Genomic DNA, 22,353 nt, shown 5'->3' with positions numbered 1-22,353 from the left:
GCTTGCTTCTCTTAACTTGCTCAGTTTGTTCTCTCATACAGTTCAGGACCATCTGCCCAGGGTGGCACTCCCCACAATGAGCAGAGTCCTCCCTTATCAATCATCAATCAAGAAATGACCTACATATTCCTTCCTGCCAGTCTAATGAAGATATTTTCTCAATGAGTGTTTCCTTTTCCCAGATGGCTGTATTTTATGTAAAATTGACATAAAACGAACCAGCACACTGTTCTTATGCAAAAAAATGTTCTCGGAGAGAAACAACATATCAAGAGCATATCAAAGAATGTTCTCTGAGAGAAACAACTTATCAGGACCATATCACCATATCAAAGAATGCTCTCTGAGAGAAACAACATATCAAGAACATATTAAAGAATACTCTCTGAGAGACACAACATACCAGGAACATATCAAAGAATGCTCTCTGAGAGAAACAACATATCAAGAGCATATCAAAGAATGTTCTCTGAGAGAAACAACTTATCAGGACCATATCAAAGAATGCTCTCTGAGAGAAACAACATATCAAGAGAAGCCTGAAGGCAACTAAGCTGGTCTCTCCCTGCAGCTAGGATCCGTGCTTCCCAGCAGAAAACTGGAAGAGAAAATTGAGTTCCTGTAATAAATTCCACTGCAGCAGCTTAGCTGTAAATGATTTTTTAAAAGTTACTTGACTGTGCACACTGGCTAGAGCAGAAATATTTTAATGATATTTCAAGAGCTTAATGTCAACCATCAGTGTCCAATAAAGGAAAATTACTTTCACTGATACATCTGGAAATAAGATGGGTTTTTGAGCTCGAATCTCTCAAGCTTTGCATAAAATCTGGAGTTTTATTTGTGCTCTGTGCCTGTTATATAAACTTCTTACATTTGGTAGAGATAAAGAAGATGCATTAGACATGGCTTGTTATATCGCAAAATGAGGAAAATGTTAATGCATGTTAAATTTATTGTTTGCCTCTTGAGGGAAAAGAAAGCAAATAATTTATTTAAGGGAAACAACTTTGCTCACAGAAAGGGCAATATTTTAATAAGTAGAAAGGGACAGGGGATGTATTTTGAGATGGAAGCAGCGTCACCGTGATGAGGAATGTGGCATGCTAAAGTAGCTACTTTGAAGGGGACACACTGAGCCAAATGTGAAATTTTGTTCCGTTCCTGTAAAATCCCAGCTCTATCTTCGTTTGTATCTGTTTATGCATCTAACTAATATTTATTGCACAGCTACTCTGTGAGCCAGCATCAGAGGAGGCACTGATAATATTTCAGCAAATAAGATAAGCACACACCAAGTGGAATTTTCAAACAATTATAGATTAGGGAAAATGAAGTTTAGCTCTGTGTCAGGGGCATGAAATTCATAATAATGGCGAAAACAATAACCTCATGGAACTGGGTTATCAGACCCCAGAGTGCCTTCATCAGCATGAGAAACTCTGAGTTCTTTATCGGCTGCTCTGCCATCCTTTTTTCCTTTCTTTCTTTGAATTTAAGTTTTACTGTGTGTGTGTGTGTGTGTGTGTGTGTGTGTGTGTGTGTGTGTACATGTCCAGGTATTGAAGGAAGCCAGTAGAGGTCCGAATTCCCTGGATTTAGAGTTACAATTGACGAGAGTCACCTGACTTGGGTGCTGGGATCTGAACTCAGGTCTTCTATGAGACCAGCAAGCACTTGAAAGCACTGAGCCGTCTCCCAAGCCCCACGCTCTGCCACTTTTGTCCATTGTGCATCTACGTTCTGCCCTTTGAGTCTGTTTTCTTTTAGTTGGCACAGTAGATTTGATACACAAAATATTGCTTAGGGCCATGATCAACTCTTTTTCTTCTGGCGCACTGCTCCATTCTGTGGGCACAAGATAGTTTATTCACAAGTTGAGAAAATTGTGAGTGTTCTATGATTTTGGTGATAAAATTGCTACTTGGATAGACATCTAGAAATGGGATTGATGAGTTACATGGTTGGGTGCCTACTGGATTTTACAAAGCTGCCAAACTACTTTTTAGTGTGGCCGTAGCATTTTTTCATTTTGAGATACACTTAATTTTCTTTTACTGAAAATAGGTATTTTTCATACAATATATCATGATTATGTTTTCCCCTCCCCCTACTCCTCTCAGTTCCTCCCAGCCTCTTCTCCCATCCAAATCCACACTTTTTCTGTCTTAGAAGACAAACAGGCATCTAAGGAATAATACGATAAAATAAATTTTAAAAAAACCAAACAAATTTGAGTATGACAAAACAACCAAACAAGAAAAAGAGCCAAAGAAAATGCACAAAAAAATGCATATAGTTACAGAGACACAGTTAGCAATCCCATCAAACCCCAGAACTGGAAGCCATAATACATATGCAAGGAACCTGTAAGGTAAAAAATAAAATAATAGAAAGCACCTTGACTCGATATTACGCCACTGAGTTTTGTGCTGACCATCTATTCTCGGGCATGCAGACTGTCTTTAAGTTTCTACAGTGAGACGCCCTTGGAGAAAACAAATTTTTCACTTGCAAGTGGCTTTCCATTGGAGAGAGCTTCCAGGTTAGGGATAGGGTCATTTGTCCATTTCTTTTACCTCTAGGACCCCATCTAGCCAGACCCATGCAGGCCCTGTGCACGCTGCCATGTTTCTGTGTGTCTTAGTCAGTGCTGAGAAGAGATCCCATGACAGGGGTTCTCTATGTAACAGTCCTGCTGTCCTGGAATTCTTTGTAGACCATGCAGGCCTCAAACTCAGAGACCTGTCTGCCTCTGTCGCCCAAGTGCTGGGATTGAAGGTGTACGCCACCACCCAGCTAACAGCAGCTCTTATAAAGAAAAACATTTCATTGTGGCTGATTTACAGGTTCAGAGGTTTAGTCCGTTATGGTCATGGCAGGAAGCATGGTGGCATGCAGGCAGACATGGTGCTGGAGAAGGAGCCAAGAGTCAGTTTTCAGAGAGCCAATAGTGGCCAGAGCATTTTCTAATCATACTGGGAACAAGCAAGATGTCATTCAACCATACTTGCAATTGCTGGGCTTTTCCATCTTTCTTACAGTTATGCCAACAAGTGTGTAGACTATCTCATGTGGTCTTTATTAGCATTTCACTAATGAGAATGAGCTTCTTTTGAAGCGCCACTTAGTATCTGTATATCTTCTGCCCATTTATTAGATTTGCTTGTTTGACTTCTCATTGTTGAGTTTTTAGAGCTCTTTGCATATTGGCTATCAATCCAAATATCAAGAATAATTTGCAAGGGTTTTCCCCAATCTACATTTGCCATCTCATTCTCTTACTGGGGTGTTGCTTGTAAAAAGAAATGGTTTGATTTGAACAAAGTCCAATTGATTTGTTTGTTTTTTTGGATTGTGCTTTTCCATTGTTCTTCAATTTTCAAACTACAAGCCTTGGACTTTTATTCTGAAAGTAAAATTTGTTTTTAAGAAAACGTAAGGGAAAAGAAAAGAAAAACATCCCTTTAGACTATTTACAAATAATCCATTAGCCCCACCTCCTAAGTATGAATCAAGTAGAGTGATATCAGAGAGTTCATGCAGGAAGGACTGAGAATGTAGAAACACAAGGCAAAGCTCTAAAGATGATAATCACAGCGTGGAACTGAGGTCAATTCAATTCTGGACAACGACGTGTTAACACATGTGATATAATGCAAGTGGGGCGTGTATTTCAAATGTATTTATTCTCTCACTTATTTAACATGCTCGCTGATACCTACTAAGAGCCAGCTCCTGTGATCCACATGGGTGTACACAGAAATATGATGGAAGACAGAGGTGCCCATAGATACATGAAGAAACAGACTGTCACCCAACCCAGTAAGAGCTGTGACAGACACACGTTCAGAGCAAAGACTGCTTCTTTCTGTAGGTGGAGTGATTTCATCATACTTATCTCGGTTTGAGATTATTTGTGCGCCTGCTTGATTTAAAGTCTCTCTCTCTCATGGTGAGCTCCAGGAGAATAAATACGATATATGCTTCTTTCATTGTGCCTGGCACATAACAGGACCTGGAATTATAATCATTGAATAAGTAAAATACTTGTGCTGGAAGCACAGTGAGGAGGGGGTGCTAATTCTCGCAATTTTGATGAAGAAGGTGACATAGAAAATGAATCTTGAAGCAGGAGCCAGAACTTGCTGTCAGGGAGGAAGGGGAGTGTGCCACGCTGCTGTGATGTCTTAGACATACGTAGGTGACTGTCCATTCCCATGTGGCTGGGGGAGGGCGGTGTGGGAGGCTGGCCCACACAGGGCAGTGTGGCTGTTAGAGATGTCAGCGTGGTGGCCCCCTAGGGAGAGTGGGTTAAAGGCTGTTGTAAAGTTCTGATTGGACACAACGAGGGTGTCAGTGGCAGTTGAGGGATCAGGAAGGGACTAATCCTTGATGGTGAGATGTGAAGGGTGGAAGAGAAGGCGTTAGCATTTTGAGCTTCTCTGATGCCTGAGGAGCAATGGCTGCTGGTAGTTGACATACTAACTCCTTTTTTAAAGTTATGTTTTTCCAAAATATGCTTATGAGAAAGTACAACCAAATATGAAGGACGGCACAAAAATTATCCATTATTCCAATACATAAAGATGATCTGGCATTTTGTATGCATGTTCTTTTTAAAAAAAAATATTTATTTATTTATTTATTATGTATACAATGTTCTGTCTGTGCGTATGCCTGCAGGCCAGAAGAGGGCACCAGACCTCATTACAGATGGTTGTGAGCCACCATGAGGTTGCTGGGAATTGAACTCAGGACCTCTGGAAGAGCAGGCAATGCTCTAAACTGCTGAGCCATCTCTCCAGCCTTGTATGCATGTTCTTTATTTGTCCTAAAATACATTTTAAAATTCAGCCTGTGGATTCCATTTCTCTGCTCTCCAGACTCATGGACTGCAGTAATATATAACTGAACAGTAGTGGGAACCCCTTTTCTTCCTCCTCTTCTTCTTGTTTTATTTTTGACACAGTGTTTCTTGTGTAGCCTGTCTGGCCCAGAAGTTACCATGTGTACTGAGTTGGCTTTGAACTCATAATGACCTCCCTGTCTCTGCTGGCAGGATTAGGGCCATGAACCACTATGTCCAGTGTGAACATTATTTAGGATCTAACCATTAAAGTTTTACCTAAATTTTATATTAAAATACCATACACTAAATTAATTAATTGATTTTTTGTGGCGATAGGCATTAGATCAGGGTTTCTTGTATGCTAGGGAAGGGTCCTTTTATTAATTAAAACCCCAGCCTTGAATTTCTTTTTCAATCAGGTGAACTAGGCTTATAGTAGTGAACTCCCAAAATCGGAAGTTTGTGCCCTATCAGGTGTCAACACCCTAACACGCTCTCATTACTAACATTTTCTACTCTGCAGGTGTAACCTGTCCATATACTAAGGGCAAACGGCAGAACCAAAATAATCTTTTATCAATCTGGAATTGATAAAATTCAAATTCCAAATGCTGAGCTGTGGGAAGCCAAAGACAGCAGCATCTCCGTTTGTCAAAAGGCTATATAGGGCACTCATTGGCGTGGACTGAATTCCGAGCCTGTGTGAGTTTGTGCAAGCTTGTGCACGAACATAAACAGAAAAAATGCTGAGGGCCTGAAGTTGTTAATCAAAATATCTTGAGAGTGAGACCAGGAGACTCTGACGGAAAAGTACGTTTTTATGTTGAAGGACAGTATGTTATGGGGCAGGACAAGAGGCAGGGGGATTCAGAGGAGGCCTAAAATAATTTCAGAAATAGAGCCCAAGAAGACTCCAGAAGACCCAAGATGGACCAAAGCTGCCAGTGGGGAAGACTGCTTTCTTGAGAGCAGTTCTACAAGCCAGATACAAACAAGCTAGGCAGAGGCGGGAGGCTGGTCCTCAGCTTCCAGCCTAAAGTCCTTGTCCTTCCTTTTGGTCATCCCATCTCCCCATCATCTCTTGGAACTGTCTGGGTGAGTGGGTGAGTATGAGTGGCGATGGGTTCCAGGCCGAGAAATCAAAGAGTTTTAAACAAGATTCTTAAGGAAGAGTAAGAGAGTGTCAGAGACAAGGAGAGAATTGGTCATCGGTGTGTGTGTGTGTGTGTGTGTGTGTGTGGTGTTACTTAGAGAAAGGGTTTGACATCGTAGAATTTTGCTTTGCTCTGGGTTTTCCTCAATCCCTACATCGTAATTCCCTCGTCCAATGCAAATCCTGCCTGCCTGCTTCCCATCTTCCAGCCCAGTCTGGGTTCTCCACAGCAAAAGTCAAACGACTTTGGGTTTGGAGCTCCAGCTCTTAGGTCTAGAGGAGTTACCCCAGAGGGGACGGTTGGGAGTGAGATTTTGCCTGGGCATTGTCGCTCAGCAGTGCTTGTGAGAACGCTGCTGGCTACGGTGAAATGCAAGGCTTGCGGTAGACCGGGTCGCGCTCAGGAAGGGACCTGCAACCTGAGCAAACAGATAGCCGTGGATCCTCCGTGGGAACCCGCTGCCCGGACAGGTCCCGAGTTCCCCCTTTTCCGCCACCTGTGAGAGGCGGTCTTCTGACCGAGTTTGTGGACTTGGCGGCCAGGCCGGATCCCCCGCTAGTTGGGCGGTGCGCGCCAGGCCAATGAACGAGTCCCGCGGAGGGCTCGGCTCCTCCTGCACGCGCTGATTGGCCTCGCGACCCTCGAGGCCGGGCGCGAGTGGGAGTGGCGCGCGCCCACCCGCCGCCTGGCGCGTCCCTCCAGCCGCGCTCGCGCCCTCCTTCTCCTGCTGCGCTCCCGGCTCTGGCCGCGCGCGGGCGGCGCTCCGCATTGCACACGCGGGGGGCGCCGCAGTGTTCGTGGGATGGGGCAGCGGGCTGCCTCTGGCGGCAAGGACGCGTGCAACCCGGGTGAGTGGAGGGGGGACGGTCCGGGGAGGAAGAAGCACAAAAGGGGGCTCTGGGAGTAGGCGACCTGGCATGCCACCCGGGCCGGGACTGTCCTGCGGGGTTGGAGTCGCGGCCACTGAGCTCCGTGGCGAGAGGATTGCTGAGTGCAGCTGGCAGGTCGGGAGTGCGCCCCGCGCGCAACTGGGAGGGATGCAAACGTGAGGAGCTGCCAAGTTCAAGGCTGGGGAAGCTTCCCGAGCTGCGGGCGGCCTCGTGAGCGTGCACGCGGAACTCCCGCTGGAGTGAGTTCCCTGGGCAGTGGACTAGCCGCGCCCCACGTGTTGCTGCCCGGCCTTGCCCACCCGGGGTGACTGTGGGAGGCGCGGTGTGTTAGGGCACCGCCTTGCTGCTGGGCCCTGAGACCACCCAGTCCGGCGACCCCAAGTGGGAACTGCCTGCAGAGAGAGGGAGAGGGGACTTCTCTTAGACTTGATTTTTGTCCCTTTCTCAGGTTACTGTAGTTGAGGCGATTCCTATTTGACTAAGCATTTATTTTCAACAGAAAGCAATCTATTTGTTGGTTTATGATTCATTTTGATCCTTCCACAGACTCCTGTTTCTGTCATTTGTTTCAAAAACTTGATGCCTGGGCAAAGTTCTATCCAGGCTGGTCACAGGTATCTTTAGGATGACAACCAACGTGTTCCCTGGGAACAACAAAGACTTGTTTTAACTTGAGGGTACTGGGGAAGGTGCAGCTTTTTGTGTTAGCGATTTGGTGAACAACACTAACCCCCAACATAGCACAAAACAAAAAGAATAGTATGTTTGTCGCTTGCTTTGGTAAAATACCCAAGGTGTGACTTCCAAAATTCAGTTTTGTTTGTGGGAGGAAAGGGACTTCAGATTCTCCAGGGGAAAGCTGATTTCTTGTTAAGTTAACTTATGTTTTTATGGACACCAGGGCAACTTACTTAAAGCCATTACGTTTTCTCCTGAGTGACAGGAGCTCTTAAGAAGCTGTTTAAAAATCTGACTCTGTTCCTGATTTCTGTAGACAACATGGTTCTGCGTGCTCACGTATATTCCAGTTTGCAAAAGGTATTTGTGCAATCGTCCATGAAACTGTTTAATGTACATTGATGTTAAGCCCCTTTAAATGTAAACCATCTGTCCCTTTTCGGCTTTAGTTTGTACCTCATCCAAGCGCAGCTGACTGAGGGAGGACTTAAAAGAGGCTTCCTTGTTTAAACAGCGGTTTACAGCGCTCCAGTCTTGAGAACGCACGGTAGCTTTCCAAACTTGTAGGCACACAAAGCTCACTATGAATTGCGTGTTGGTTCCTTGGGTGAAAATACCAGAAATGTTTTCTGACCCACCCAAAAGGTTAGACATTGTTCATGGGGCTCTAGTTTGAAGCTGTTGATAAGATTTGTATGGTGAGTGTTTATAGCATGACATGCATGAATGGGGCTGATTCTAGGTGTGTATGAGAGATAAAAAAATGATAGCATACATTGTATTATACGGTATATAGTATACGTGATACACTGAAATATCTGTGAGGAAGTAGTGCTATATCACTCCCATTCTCCAGATGGAACAATGGAGGCTTTCAGATTGATTTTTTTCCAAGGTGAATGGAAGAGCTCAAATTAGGGTAGTTTCTGAATTCTTCCTTTGCATCATCTCTATGTCTTTTTAAAATTTCCACCTTCGTGACTTATGTTCTGCTCTTTGCTGATCTTGGATCTTTGTACCTCTTTGGATTTTCCAACCCATGACTTTGTGAACCATTGCTGAACAGCTCTGCTGTCACTTACCGAAGTGTGGCTGCTGAAGGCCCGAGGAGAACGCTAACAATGGCTTTTAGGAACCTTTGTTTTCACCATAACTGGTGGCTAAAGATACAAGCAGTCGAACCCTAAAGAATGGCATGCTGGCAGTAGTCTCAGGGAAATCAGGTGGTCAGCTAGTGCCAGGGGTGTCTGAGAAGCATTCACATTCTCTTCCTGGTGAGCAGAAACGCCTCACAGGTTCTGTGGACAATTGACAGTGAAATCACAAGTGATTGTTTTGGTTCTGTGATTCAAATGTCTCAAATCAGCCCAGAATTACTATGGGGAAAAAACTGTCCAGCAGCAAAACATGCTGGAGAGATGCAGTGGAAGATAGTGAGGGGCGAGGACGCGTTTCTTTTTGCTTGCATAGAGTTGACAGATTTCTGCCTAGCTGGTTATTAAGAACCCCGCATTTGTAGATCTTTTCTTAGAAAACCATGGCTCAGAATATTTACTTGGGTTTTGCCACAATGTTTGTCGAGATTTCTGAGGTTCATTTTGTTTGCACTAATGTAGGTGCTTACTGAGTTTACAAGTACTAAGTCTTAGGTAATTGAGTGGGGTTTGGGTTCAAGACTTGGCATCGTGTTCTGTGAGATTCAGAAAGAGATCACACATTGCAGTATTTCAGTTCCCTCGCAGTGCTGAAAACCAAACCTGTTTCATGCAGGTTTTCGATTTGCTCATGAAGTATTTATTGATGCCCTAGTTGTAGCGGCTCTGCTCTGGGGGCTGCTGACAGATACAGTCTCGCACCGGACTCTGATGTAATGCATGTGAAGTCTCCAGCATGGGTTGTGGTACCTAGGAATGCCCCGTGGCTGGTAGCTGTTGGTACCATCCGCTCCATTCAGGAGCTGTTCACTCAGTGACTACCATACCAAACAGATTGTAGGATGTAGCGTAGAGTGGTTTTAGTTCAGCATGGGACAGGGTGTGCCAAAGAGAGCAGTCAAATACAGAACTCCTGTAAAAGGGGGTTCAGTGCTGACACAGTGGGGAAAACAAGGGAGATGCTTGAAAAGCAAATGAAACATAAGAAATTGAAGAATATGTAAATTACATTTCAGGTACCCAAATGTAGTAAGAAAAATAAAGCGCTTAGACTCAAGCGCCTTAAAACACTGACTACGTAGGGGAAAAGTAAAGAAGAACGTGCCTACGTACATGTAATGACAGGCACTATTTGAAGGGCTGGCTTATTAAGTTATTATTATAATCACCTTGAAGGGTGATATATTCTATGTGCAATAGATATGAGATAACCAGAAATGAATCTGAAAGGGGTCATTGGGATAGATGTCCGAGACAGTTTTTGAAGCACACACGTCATGCAGTGAGGGACTGATGGACTTTTATAGACCAAACAAGTATGCAGAGGCCAAGGGAGATAAAGCCGAGTGTAAATGACTTGCTTCTGTTTCTGCTGAGTAAGATTCCTGCACTCCGACTCCCTTAAGCAGTTCCCTGGGGGTAATAGATCAAGAAGAAGTGCCCTGTGCTCGGAAGGCCCCAGGCCTGATCAACAGGCTAGATACAGATAAATCACCACAGCCAGATGGCCATCACCCAATTGCACGCGAGAGATTTGGTTCATAAGGCAGCTCTTTGGAGCACTAGTGGGGTGTTAGCTGGTGTCCCGCAGGACTTCTCTTAGGAAGCCGGCTTCAGGAAGTGCCCTTGGACCATCACATCGGCAGACAGTGTCCTGTGTGTGACAGGGGCGTCAGTATTAAGAGCAAACAGATGATAGCAAATAACAAGTTATTTTGGAAAAGGGGGATTAGAATTAGGATTAGAGATTGAGGAGGAAAATGAGTTTGTCCCTAAAATGTTATAGAAACATATTTTTTAAAATCTTTCTGAGAACCCTGTTAACTGACATGTTCCAGTTTCTTCCCTATTCACAGCCTTTTGTTAGGAGTGGGAAACGGGCCAAGAAACAAGCAAGCAGGATCCATAGGCACTTCTGAGCGGACAAATAGGCTCTTCCGAGAAGTGGTCTGGATGTGATCGTGTTTAACACTTGCAGATGTGTACAGATGATAGATCCTGCTTATGGTAAGGGCACACTGCTCACGTGACTCTGTGGACCAACTTGAGGGACGGCCCGAGTGGAAAGAAATAGAGTCAGATTAAGGTCAGAATGAAGATTGAAAGTAAGATTGGAAAAGCAGTTCCTAGTGCGTTTATGAGGCGTGGCTTTAAAGTCTGTCCCCAGCAGCTGACAGCATAACTGGGTGGCACCTCTTAGCTCTCCTTTATAATAGAAATATTCAAGTCAGTGTGAAGAAAAGAGAAGCCCATAGAACTGCATTGGCGTGGCGCTGTTTTTAAAAGTATGTAACTGAGTGAGTTCATCTAAATTTTCTCATATCTGTTCACCTGTCAATGCAGAGAAAAGCCTTCAAAGTATCAGCAATGTCTGCATTGTTTTCAAGTGATTTTTTTTGTCTTTTTAAAGCTTTAGTATAAGTGTGTGTGTGTGAGAGAGATAGAGATAGATAACATTTGAGTGTACAGGTGTGTGTGTGTGTGTGTGTGAGAGAGAGAGAGAGAACATTTGAGTATACAGGTGTGTGTGTGTGTGTGTGAGAGAGAGAGAGATAACATTTGAGTGTACAGATGTGTGTGTGTGTTAGAGAGATAACATTTGAGTGTACAGGTGTGTGTGTGTGTGAGAGAGATGACATTTGAGTGTACAGATGTGTGTGTGTGTTAGAGAGATAACATTTGAGTGTACAGGTGTGTGTGTGTGTGAGAGAGATGACACTTGAGTGTACAGGTGTGTGTGCGCGTGTGTGCACGCATACGCGCACACCCTGTGCAGAGCAGAGCACAGAGCTCCTTCTACCCCTTGCCTTACTGCTGTGAGATAGAGCCTCTCACGATGCTTGCTCTTTCAGCTAGGCAGGGTCAGCCTACTCACAAGTGCTGGGTTGACGGGCATGCGCTGCCATGCCTGATCTTTCATGTGAGTGACAGGGAACTAGACTCAGGCCACATGCTTGAAAAACAGATATTCTTATCCCCTGAGCCATGTTCTCAACCGTTGATCAAACATTTATCTCTACAGTACCTGTGATACTTTGCTCTTAGAAAGAACCTTATTGTGGAAAAGTATCTACTGTCATAACTTAATGATGGGGGTGGTTTTTGTATTTTATCTGTTGCTTTCATTGGTTAACTAATAAAGAAAACTGCCTTAGCCCATTTGATAGGCCAAACCTTAGGTGGGTGGAGTAAACAGAAGAGAATGGTGGGAGAAAGAAGCCGAGTCTATAAAGGCAGACTTACTTGAGTTGGGATCATTTTTCCTGCCTCTGAACATTCACGGGTATGAGTTTGACCGCCAACCTGCTCTGGGTTCTTCTTTCTAAAGAGCAGCATGTTGAATTGAGTGTTTTGTGGGTTTTGTTCAGCAATAGGACTGCTGTAGATTGTCACAGCTGGCCAAAACCTAACAGGATTCTGCTCGCTGTGACTCTCTCTTAGGATACAAAGAACCAAGAACGTAACCTAAATGAAAACAGGGGCCAGTCTCCTTCTTACCTCCTAGAGGAACTAATACTTGCCTTGGTACAGGGCATAGAGACATCTCCCAGGAATAAATACTGCTGAGTGTTCTGGATTGAATGAAGAGGCTGAATGCCTTAGGGATCCACAGCAATATGAATAAGAAGTTCAGAGCTATCTATCCTCTGGAGTAACATGACTCACTGGTCTTGATTTAGTTTTGTGTCTGATTATTTTCCTGGCTCTTCTTGTATCGTGAAAGTGGTCGGTGTTTGTCATTGTAGACTCTCTATCATGATTTTGACTACTGATATATTTTCTGCCATTTGTAACCCTCTCTTAAGTGTCTACAATTGGGGATTGTTACTTTCTTTGCTCTGAATTTTGTGGGTCCCTCAGTCCTTGGTTTGGGTTCACCTCATTGCCACACTGTGGTTCTCTGTATATACCTTCCCAGTTAGCCTTGAGTCTTTTGGTAAACTCAAGTTTTTGCAAGGAACCATCCACACTATTGACTATTAATCATTGATTTTTGATGGCCTGAATATTGGTACCCTTCCCAATCTATGTGTCAGAATCTATAAACAAATGTGGCTGTATCAAGAAGCAGAACCTTTAGTGCTCAGTGCCCATCTATTGGTGCCTCCACAGAAGAAATCAAAGAGAGCTTCTTGCCACTCAGCCATGTGAAGATAAAGAAACAGGGTGCGGTCTGAGAGGCAGAGCATAAATCCTTCCCAGGCAGCTCATCACTGGCTCCTTCAGCTTGGATTTCCCAGCCTCTAAATCGCTAAGCAATTTATTCCACTTGTTTGTAAAGTAACTGTCGAAGGCATTTTGTTATGGCAGTGTGGATGGATTAAGACAGATATTAATACTCGATCCCTACAAGGGATTCAGGAGTCCTGGCATATTGTTTCCTAACATCAGCTTCATCAAGGGATTGTGGTCAAAAATAATATTCCAGATAGTATTAGACAGACTCTTCGCAGAAGGAATGAAGATTTTCATCTTGCTTTGGTATAAAATCTGCTGTGAATGTTATGGCACTCTTCCTGTCGTTTCAGAAAACTGGACGCAGGGAGTCAGATAAAAGCACACAAATGTTGAGTTGGTGCCCAGGATTGTGAGTGAGGGTTTGGACTAAGTAGTTATTAACTGATAATAGAATGTTAAGAACGCTGGCTAAGAGAGATAATGGCTTAAGGGACGAGATCCTGCTCCCAATTGTAGCTTCAACTAATTTGCCTTCAAGACCACTGTCGGCCAACCCAGACACTATATAAAGCAGAGAGTTCTAGAATAAGTATTCCTTTTTGAGAATCCTTGAAATGGTCCACACAGTGCAGTTCGGGGGTGAGATTATGACAACCATGTTGGACTGGCTCAGGGGAAGATCATCTGACTTAGCAGCCCCATAGATACCAAAATCTCTACAACAGCTCCGCAGATAAGTCTTCCAGCCTTCTACCCACAGTGGGCATGCCCAGTTTAGAGGCTCATGGCTATTGGAGAATGCCTAAGTGTGAGGTACCTTTGACATTTTTACCCTGGGTGGCTATAATAGAAGATCTAGACAGATACCTGAAGTCCAGTTCTAATGTAATATACGTAGTTATTACAAGTAGAATGAATTTGGGTTGTTTCTCGTGAAAAATAAAAAAGAAATATAACAAGCACACCCGTTGTTATTTGCAAATCAGGGATTTAGATAGAAAGTATGGGCTTAAATATGATGCGATTCCATGTCTCCTCCCCTGCATTCCCATCTGCTTATTCTTGTTCTCCTTTGATAAGAGGATACAAAAAAAATTTATGTTAAAAACTTTTTAATATATTTATGAATAGTTATCACAAAATGAATATTGCGTATAAAATCTTGAAATTTTATAGGGCTTTTGTAAACCTTAGACGTAAAAATTCTTAAGTCCAGGATTGTACACTTACCTGTGCTGATTTTTGATTTCCTTTACCCCTCTGTGTAACACTTTTATTTCTGCTCCCTTTAAAACAGTTGCTTCCTCTGGGCGATGGCCCTTTAATCCCAGTTCACAGGAGGCAGAGACAGTCAGATCTCTGAGAGTTCGAGGCTAGCCTTGTATGCAGAGTTAGCTCTAGGACAGCCAGGGCTGCACAAAGAAACCCCTTCAGGGTTTTTTGGGGGCAAAAAAACAAAACAAAAAAATTGATTCCCATCAATAAGAATATTCTTGAATATTAAATGATTAACTAGCAATGCATTTAATAATGTATTTGAGAGGAAGGATTTAAGGTGATCATTAAAAGTATATCTTTTAATATTTTTTTTTTGTTTTTGAGATTATACCTTAACAATTTAATTTCCCCTTCCCTTCCCTTCCTCCAGACCCTCCCATCTAAACTTCCTTGTTCTCCTTCAAATTTATGGCCTCTTTTTTTCACTAATGGTTGTTACATACATGCATAAATATTTATGCATGTATGTAACAACCATATATACACATATGTGTATATATGTATATATTCCTAATATATCCTACTCAGCCTGTAAAATGTTATGTGTCCATTTTCAGGACAGATCTTTGGTGTTGCATAACCAAATGGTGCACTCACTCTTCCCCACAGAGGGGCAAATCTCCCACCCCAGCTTTCCTCCTCGGTTGCCTGTAGTTCTTTGTGTAGAGTTGAGTCTTCATGGCCTTTTCCCCATTCGTGTGAGCGTATCTATGGTGTTGTCTTTATTCGGCTCATGTTGAGGCAGTCATGGTGGTGGGTGAGACTTGATAGTTAGGAGACACAGTCTCACAGCTAACTCCCTGATCCTCTGACTCTTGGAGTCTTTTCTACCTCTCTTCCACATTGTTCCCTAAACCTTAAATGTGGATGTTGTTTTTTCTATGTATCTATTGGGACTGAACTCCACAGCTCTGCATTTTGATAGGTTGTGGTTTTCTGTAGTGGTCGCCATCCATGGTAAAGAGAAACTTCCCTGACTGCATTTGTCTGTGGGTATAAGAACGGAGAGAGTCTTAAGTCAGTGAGAGAACTGTTGGTGACCACCAAGGCTTTTGTGCACTACTGCACCCCTAGGGTTATGGTGCCATGCTGGTTGCTGTGGTTCATAGGCCTCGCAACTGGGTATAGCTGTTGGTGAATTTCCTCCCATGGAAGCTTGAATGACACCTTCAAGGCCAGTCCTCAGGGGAGGACCATTCAGATTAGTTCCAGCCCAGGAGTCTCTGGGCTCTGCATCAGAAGCACACCTCAGTTTCCCCGACATTTTAATGTTCTAAGAAGCAGAAGAAAACAATATTACATATTTTTCTCCTTTTCCATTCCAAGTACATAATATTAGCAATTGTGCATGATATATGTTTCCTTTCAAGACATCCAGAAATTCCTGTTTTTGTGTGACAGTACAGAGTTTCAGATAATGTACATTTCTTTTCACCTTGAGTTCTTACCTTTTCTTTCTGTCTCTGAAACTCTCCGTCTACAGCGTTGAGCCCGCTTGTGAGCGCTGGTGTTCATTTTCCACGGCAGCTGGGCTGTGTGCGTGTTTGGGGGTCGAGGCTTGCTTGTGCTCCTATCCTGCCTCTACCAGCTGCCTTCCTGCGTTGCCTGCAGCAAATTCTTTTCCTCCAGCTTCCCTGGCTGGCTGACATTTAGTGAGTTGGTCACCCACTGTCTGGACTTCATTGCCTCAAACAGAAAGTCAAGGGACTCTGCAATTAAACTTTAAAGTCCCATGCGAGCGGGAAACAACATAATATCTTTTGACATTTAAAACTTCCTATTTCTGCTGATCTAATGAAAGAGTTCTGATGGACGGGAAGTGAAGCATGAATTGGGGGTACAGTTCAAATGCAGTCCAGTGTACAGGAGTTCCTGGTTTCCAAGAGCATAGATCTACAATAAATAATTGAAGGGCTTGTAAATCTTCCTAATTTTTTTTTCTTTTTCCCTTGTAAGAATCTCGCCACTCTTCGACTTGACAATCCATATGGACTGCATTGAATTTCTTAGAATGTTTCTATCTTGGAGAGAAAAAAAAAACCTCTACTTTCAATTATTCTCAAATACTGCCATTTAAAATACTGACTTGCATAGAAATAATATTTGGCATTTCTGTGGTGACTTTCTGTAGATCAAAGGACCGTATTAGAAATGCATGCTTTTTCTTTTATGTAGAACTTCATAGAAACACTTTCTTTTTATCAAATTCCTTTCATGCAGAATCACAGTCACCCAACTCAGGGAATTCACAGCCACGATGCAGCAGTTCTGATTTGTTCTGTCGTTGCTTGGTCACGCGTGGCCTTCCACGCGTCGTTTCCTAGTTGACAAACCCTTTTTCCTTCAAGCCCCAGTCCCGTGCATCTCCCCACAGAAGCCTGGTGTCCTCGTGTCCCAATTCCCCCATCAGTGTCAGTTTAAACCCTTCTTCATATCCCTGTGTTTGACATTACTGGGATCTCTCTCTTTCTTTTGCGTTCAACCTAATTACTTATATAGTGGCCTGATTCTCTTGGATGCCAGCCTGAGCGCCTTGTCTAGCCCAGACAGAGCCTCGATGGAAACACCACCTGGAATGATAACTCTCACAGAGAATACCCAGAGAGGTCCAGAAGGCATCAGCAACGATGGAAGGGTAGGTTTTGTGTATGATGGCAGCCGCCGCCTAATTTTGGCTTCTGGGTGCCCAGGAGAACAAAAGATCGCCCAAGCTGTGGATGTCCTTCCCAGGACCTTCCAGCCTTTGTGCCCTGGAATAACTTCCAGGTGTACAGATGTCGGGAAACAGACTCAAAGCTGTGGAAAGTTACAGCTGACATCTTCACAGATAAAAATAAAGCCAGGCTGCATTGTACTTGATACCAAACCCTGCTAAGCTGTGTAAGGAGTTTCTATTAAAAGTTCAAAGAAGACAACAATGGCCCTTTTCCCCATTCAGACAGTTATTCCCTTGTAAATTTTTTGCTAAATCTTCATTTTACTCGTATCTTTAGTTCGCGTGGGGGCTTTTAAATGCAGACTCTGTCGGGTGTTTCATCCTAGATACATAGAGGGCGCTATAGCAAGGTTGTTCTATGTGGGCAAGATAGCCATTGTCCTTGCTGTGCGGTTGAACATCTCTTCCAAGAACGACCTCTCGTGAAGCTCCTCCCCGTGTCGGACGGAATAACGCACATGGCCAAGGTGCTTTTTACAAACAGGCCTAGACGAGACCAGACCTATTTAATACCCATGGCCAGCATTGCTCATGTTCACTGTCACAGATCGGAATCGTGGCCAACTGAAATGTTTAGAGGAACATCTGGGGATGTGTGGCTTCTCAGTTCTGAGGAACGATGCAGGATTCAACCCTCCCCTTGCTGGTGCTGCTGTTTTTTAATGCTGGTAGGTGAGACAAATGAAAACATCGTGACGTGGAAGACATCTTCCCCCAAGGCCGGTCAGATCGAATCTTACAGATGAAGGAAGACCCGTCCCATAAAGCGGAATAGCATTTTCCAAGGCTGTCTGCAGTGGTACCTCTTTCTCGGTTGGGGAGCTGTGCTGAGGAGACCTTGGCTAGAGGGGGTAGATACAGCAGGCAAAGTGGCTATCTCTAGCTTATGGGCGGCTCTGACCTTGCGTATGGGTTTTGGATCCGTCCTGGAGTGGCAGAGAGCTAGGTCTGATCAGACACACAGTGGGAAGGAGATAACGTGGAGAAGGCGCTGATGGACAAGTGACAGGTGTCACCTACTTTCTCGTCAGTTTAATGAAGCTTTCTGATCTGATGCTATCAAGGGAAGCCCTAGAAACAAAATCCATCGATCTTGGTATACCATCCCACGTTCAAACCACTTTCTAGACAAACCACTGTCTCAACTCCCAAGTCAGAATTGGCATGCTCAACAGTGGAAAACAGGAATCTAGCAGGAAGTAAAGGTCGAGAGACGGTCCAAGCAAGAGAAACGAGACAGACCCGGACCCAGGAGCCACTCCTTTCTGGTGAGAGACCATGGAAAGGAAGGACAATTGATTGTCACTCATTTCTGTCTAAACTTCTATGCGGATTGGTCACTACTGACCCGTTGAAGGATTTTAGCGAAGCCCACTAACTTCTTTGAATTTCAGTTTCCTATTTGTAAAATCGACCTCAGCATTTCCAGAGCAGGATCTGCGGACAGCTCCAGCTTCTGTGCAGAGTGGTAGGAAGTAGAAAACTATGTAATGGTGGGTCCGGTCTCTTAGCATGACCAACAGCATGAAGTGGAAGGTCATGACCTAACAGTGGTCAGAGACAAGTATGCCTGGAAAAGAGTAAGTTGAAACGTGTTTTCTGTTTGTTCGTTTGTTTTTAAGTTGCAGGACTTTTAGTAACTACAGATATTAAATATCTTCAAGGGGCCACACCGTGACTGAGAATTCCTGGATTACCTTACAGCGCTACTCATATTGTGTGGTTGTTCTTGTGGTCAGTGATGTGTGTAACACAAAATACCAGACCCTCTGATGTTCCAGATCTTTCTAGTTTTAAGGTTCTGTGAATCAACAGCAAGGCAATCCGTTTCTTTTCCTCTTTCTTTTGTGGCTAGTCTCTTTGCCAAGAAGAGTGTGTTATCTGTGAGCCTTTTGATTAGAAATTCACTCTGTTAGAAAATCCTTGCTTCTACCTTAACAGAAGCCCAGGTTGAGAGAGCAAACCTGCAAGCTATGCATTTCCCCTTATTTTTATACTGTAGACTTGCATTAAGTCACAGACAATTGAAATACAAACAATGAATTCTTCAAGTACATTCTCTCTCTCTCTCTCTCTCTCTCTCTCTCTCTCACACACACACACACACATACACCCTTCACAAAACATTGAAACATTATATTAATAGAGAGGATAACACTTTGGAAAAGAAAATGTATAGAAGACTCAAGTTTTATTCTGACAGCATTTCTGAGCAAAGTTGAACAATTAATCATTCGCTGTACCATGGAGATGGAAAGATGAATACTAAACATGTACAGCGTGTGCACCATTCTTCCCTGTGACGTTATGATTATGGAATTTATTTAGCACCCCCTTCACACCCTTGGGTTTTGTATTGGCTTCTGTCGGATGTGTCGCTTTTAAGCAAAGAGTATTTTTAATGTACTCCTTGATAATTTCATAATGCGTGCAATGCATGTAGGTCATAGTCAACACAACCCCCCTCCTGTTACCCACCAGATGCCCACAATCCTATTATCTCCCACCTTCGTGGCTTGCTTTGCCGTAACCCACTGTGTCCAGCAATGCACATGACTTTGGGGCCGCCCTCTGGAGCATAGGCCACTTATCTCCAAGTGCACCCGGACAACAAATGACCGTCCCTCCCTCAGCAGCCGTCACTCACCAATAACAACTCATCTAGTGGTAAAACCTCATGAGTCCCTCCCCCATCCAGTATAGGATGCTGCCTGTCTTGCTTTTGTGTTGGTAGCCATCGTATCTGAGTACGTTAGCCACGCCATGTACATTAGGTAGGATTTCACACCACTCTTAGTTTGCCATCACGTACATTTCTTCTGCCCTTGCATATGCAGGGCTCTCTGAGCTTTGCATGTGTGTATCGGGTATTGATATAAATGTCTGATTTATGCTTTATCATTTCTAGTCTCTTTTTCTCAGCACCTTGACCAGTAAGGAGTCTTTTCTGCCTAATACAAAATAAAACAAGGTAAGATGACAGAATGTCTTTGACAAAGATTGAGAGCAAGACTTTGGATATAAACAAAAGTATTTAGAAGACAGTTAACATGTTCATCTAGCAAAACTACAGTGGCAGGTTCTCCGCTGGAAGGTATAACCTCTGTAGCTATGGGCTTTGACCAGGGTCACCCTACCAGGCATGAGTTCTATCCTGTGGAGCAGATCTTAAGCCTTATGCGCAAGCAGCTGGTTACTCCCAAAAGTGTCATTGCCACTGTTGCAAGGGCATGTCTTACCTGGCAGACCGATTTTAGTATGCCTGATCTGCTGGGTAAATCTAGTCATGACCATCCTTTCCGCAGGAGTCTTCATGGCGTCTTCCAACACGGTGAAACTCGGTATCAGGAGGGTCATTGCGAAGTCAGTTCCAGCTTGGTGTCCTTATCAGACTCTCCTTGATGTGGTAAAGTGCTGAGAGCTCACGGGACGTAGGTGGAGAGTGGAGGCGAGTAAGATGCCAGGGGAGAGCATGGCAGGATCCGCCCTGACCTCTACCTCTACCTGTTGAACTAGCACTTCTTGTAAGGGTTGTTGGGTGTGGGGGTCATATGTGGTCTTTGAATCAAGAAGGGAAAGATCCATACTGCCCATTTATCATAATTTGTCAATATACTGTGTGAACTTTCTGGAATTAGAAAATGTAACTCTTTGCAGTAACTTTTAGGTAATCTACAGCAGGTACCCGAAGTTGGGCTATCATTTACTTTTCGATTTATAATTTTAAGAACTAGTTTATTAGATAGTGTTAGGAAAAACATCAAAACCTGATAACAATTTCCTTTTCCTGGTTAAGTTTACGTGCTACAGTATTTCAAATATTTGGTTGGTTATCCTCGCCTTAATTTTAAATTTTAAATAGTTTTATGCAGTTCTGCGTTGTTTGAGTGCAAAGTTACAGGTGATGAAATGCTAGCGTTCCTTTTAGGTTTCCTGATCTCGTTTACACAAACTAAGACTATGTCATGTGACCTAGCTATCCCACTTCTAGGGATATAGCCAAGGGAAATGAAATCAGTATGTCAGAGAGATATACACATATCCATGTATATTGTGGCTCTGTTCACACTCACATAGGAAACCAGCCGAGTGTCGGTCCAAAGAATACAGAAAGAAGTGGAAGACATTGTTTTAAGTGAAACAAACTAGACACATAATAAATGTCATGCTTTTTTATGCATGGTAAGTTATTTGACTTGAAAGTAGAATAGTAAATTATAGAGACTGGGAAAGGGGTGGGAGGGTGGAGGAAGAGAAGTCTGATTTGATCAGTGCACATGGTACAGATGTATGGAAACCTTACACTGAAGCCCATTTGTGTGCACAGATAATATGTATTAATAAAAACACAAATCAAAACTGAATCAAATGTTTTTAAAGTATCTGAAAATAGATTCATATCCATCCACTTATATATGTTTTCAAATTCCAAGTTATGTATAAAATTTAATCAGTAGCTGATCACTTTGTTTTTCCAAGTAATAAAAGATACTTTAGGGCTGGTGAGATGATTGCACTCCTCTGTAAGTCTTGACAGCCTGAGCTTGATCCCCAGGACCCAGGGTAGAAGGAGAGAACTGACTCTCAAGAGTTGTGTGTCATGGCATCCCTGTGCCTACATTTACACACACACACAAACACACACACACACATGCACTAGCCTTTATAACATGGGCTTACGTCTGGGTCCTCCGCATGCGTGACCCGTCTGACTTGTCTTGCAGAGGAGTCTCCTGCCTGTGTATCAGTTTTTCCATTTGTTCCTCCCGCTAGAGAAGCAGCCTTTCCTGTCTTTGTAAACACTGGTGATTCCTTATCACTCATCGCTGTACTCAGGCGCGCAGATGCTAGGTAGTTATCTGATGAGACACTCTCCCTGGGTGTTTGCTGAGTAAATGAACAGATTACTTAACGAGCGGCGCTTATTATAATTGTCCCCACTTTCATGCCAGTAATGCGGCTGCTACCTGGCATCCCACACTATTTTACTTAACAATTAAAAGTACATTTTTTATAACTCACAAGCTTGATACTAATTAGTGTTTCATGTTTACTTTCATGTTTTCTAAGATGCACAGATAAAGTTAAGAGAAGTCTAGGTAGAAACTTTGGCATTGGCAGAGGTTACTCAACGTTGAACCTTGTGTCCCTGTGATCAGCACTGAGCTGCAGCCGCTCTTGGGTGTTGGAAGAGACTTGAGTCTCCTCATGTAGGGCTGAGATGCTCCCCCGGGGACTGACAGACGTGTCATAAAGCCACTTGGTAGGGTGTGTTTGGGCGTGTTTCAGTGCTTGCTCTCTGGAATTCTTAGCTGTTTTATGGATGACAGATTTCCATAAAGTCTTCTGTAGACTTTCAAATTGCCTTCTATGAAAAGGAGTCGTGTTTGCATTTGGTCTACATTTAATCACTAAAATTTTATAGACAGCACTCAATGTGCAGGAAACTTGA

At 43.4% G+C, this 22,353-nt stretch overlaps 1 protein-coding gene across 1 annotated transcript in view; it reads left to right on the top strand.

Annotated features, from left to right (window-relative positions):
* Positions 1–6,699: 6,699 nt before the first annotated feature.
* Lypd6 (LY6/PLAUR domain containing 6) overlaps positions 6,700–22,353 on the top strand; it is a 116,394-nt gene continuing 100,740 nt past the window's right edge. The window contains exon 1 of the mRNA XM_057755218.1: positions 6,700–6,854. The gene's annotated coding sequence lies outside the window, so the exon portion shown is untranslated. The remainder of the gene's footprint in view (positions 6,855–22,353) is intronic.

Source organism: Chionomys nivalis, chromosome 22 (assembly GCF_950005125.1).
Source record: "Chionomys nivalis chromosome 22, mChiNiv1.1, whole genome shotgun sequence".
In the NCBI taxonomy this organism is placed as follows: domain Eukaryota; kingdom Metazoa; phylum Chordata; class Mammalia; order Rodentia; family Cricetidae; genus Chionomys; species Chionomys nivalis.
The sequence above is the reverse complement of the archived record's forward strand: the minus strand, read 5'-3'. Positions and strand labels throughout refer to the sequence as shown.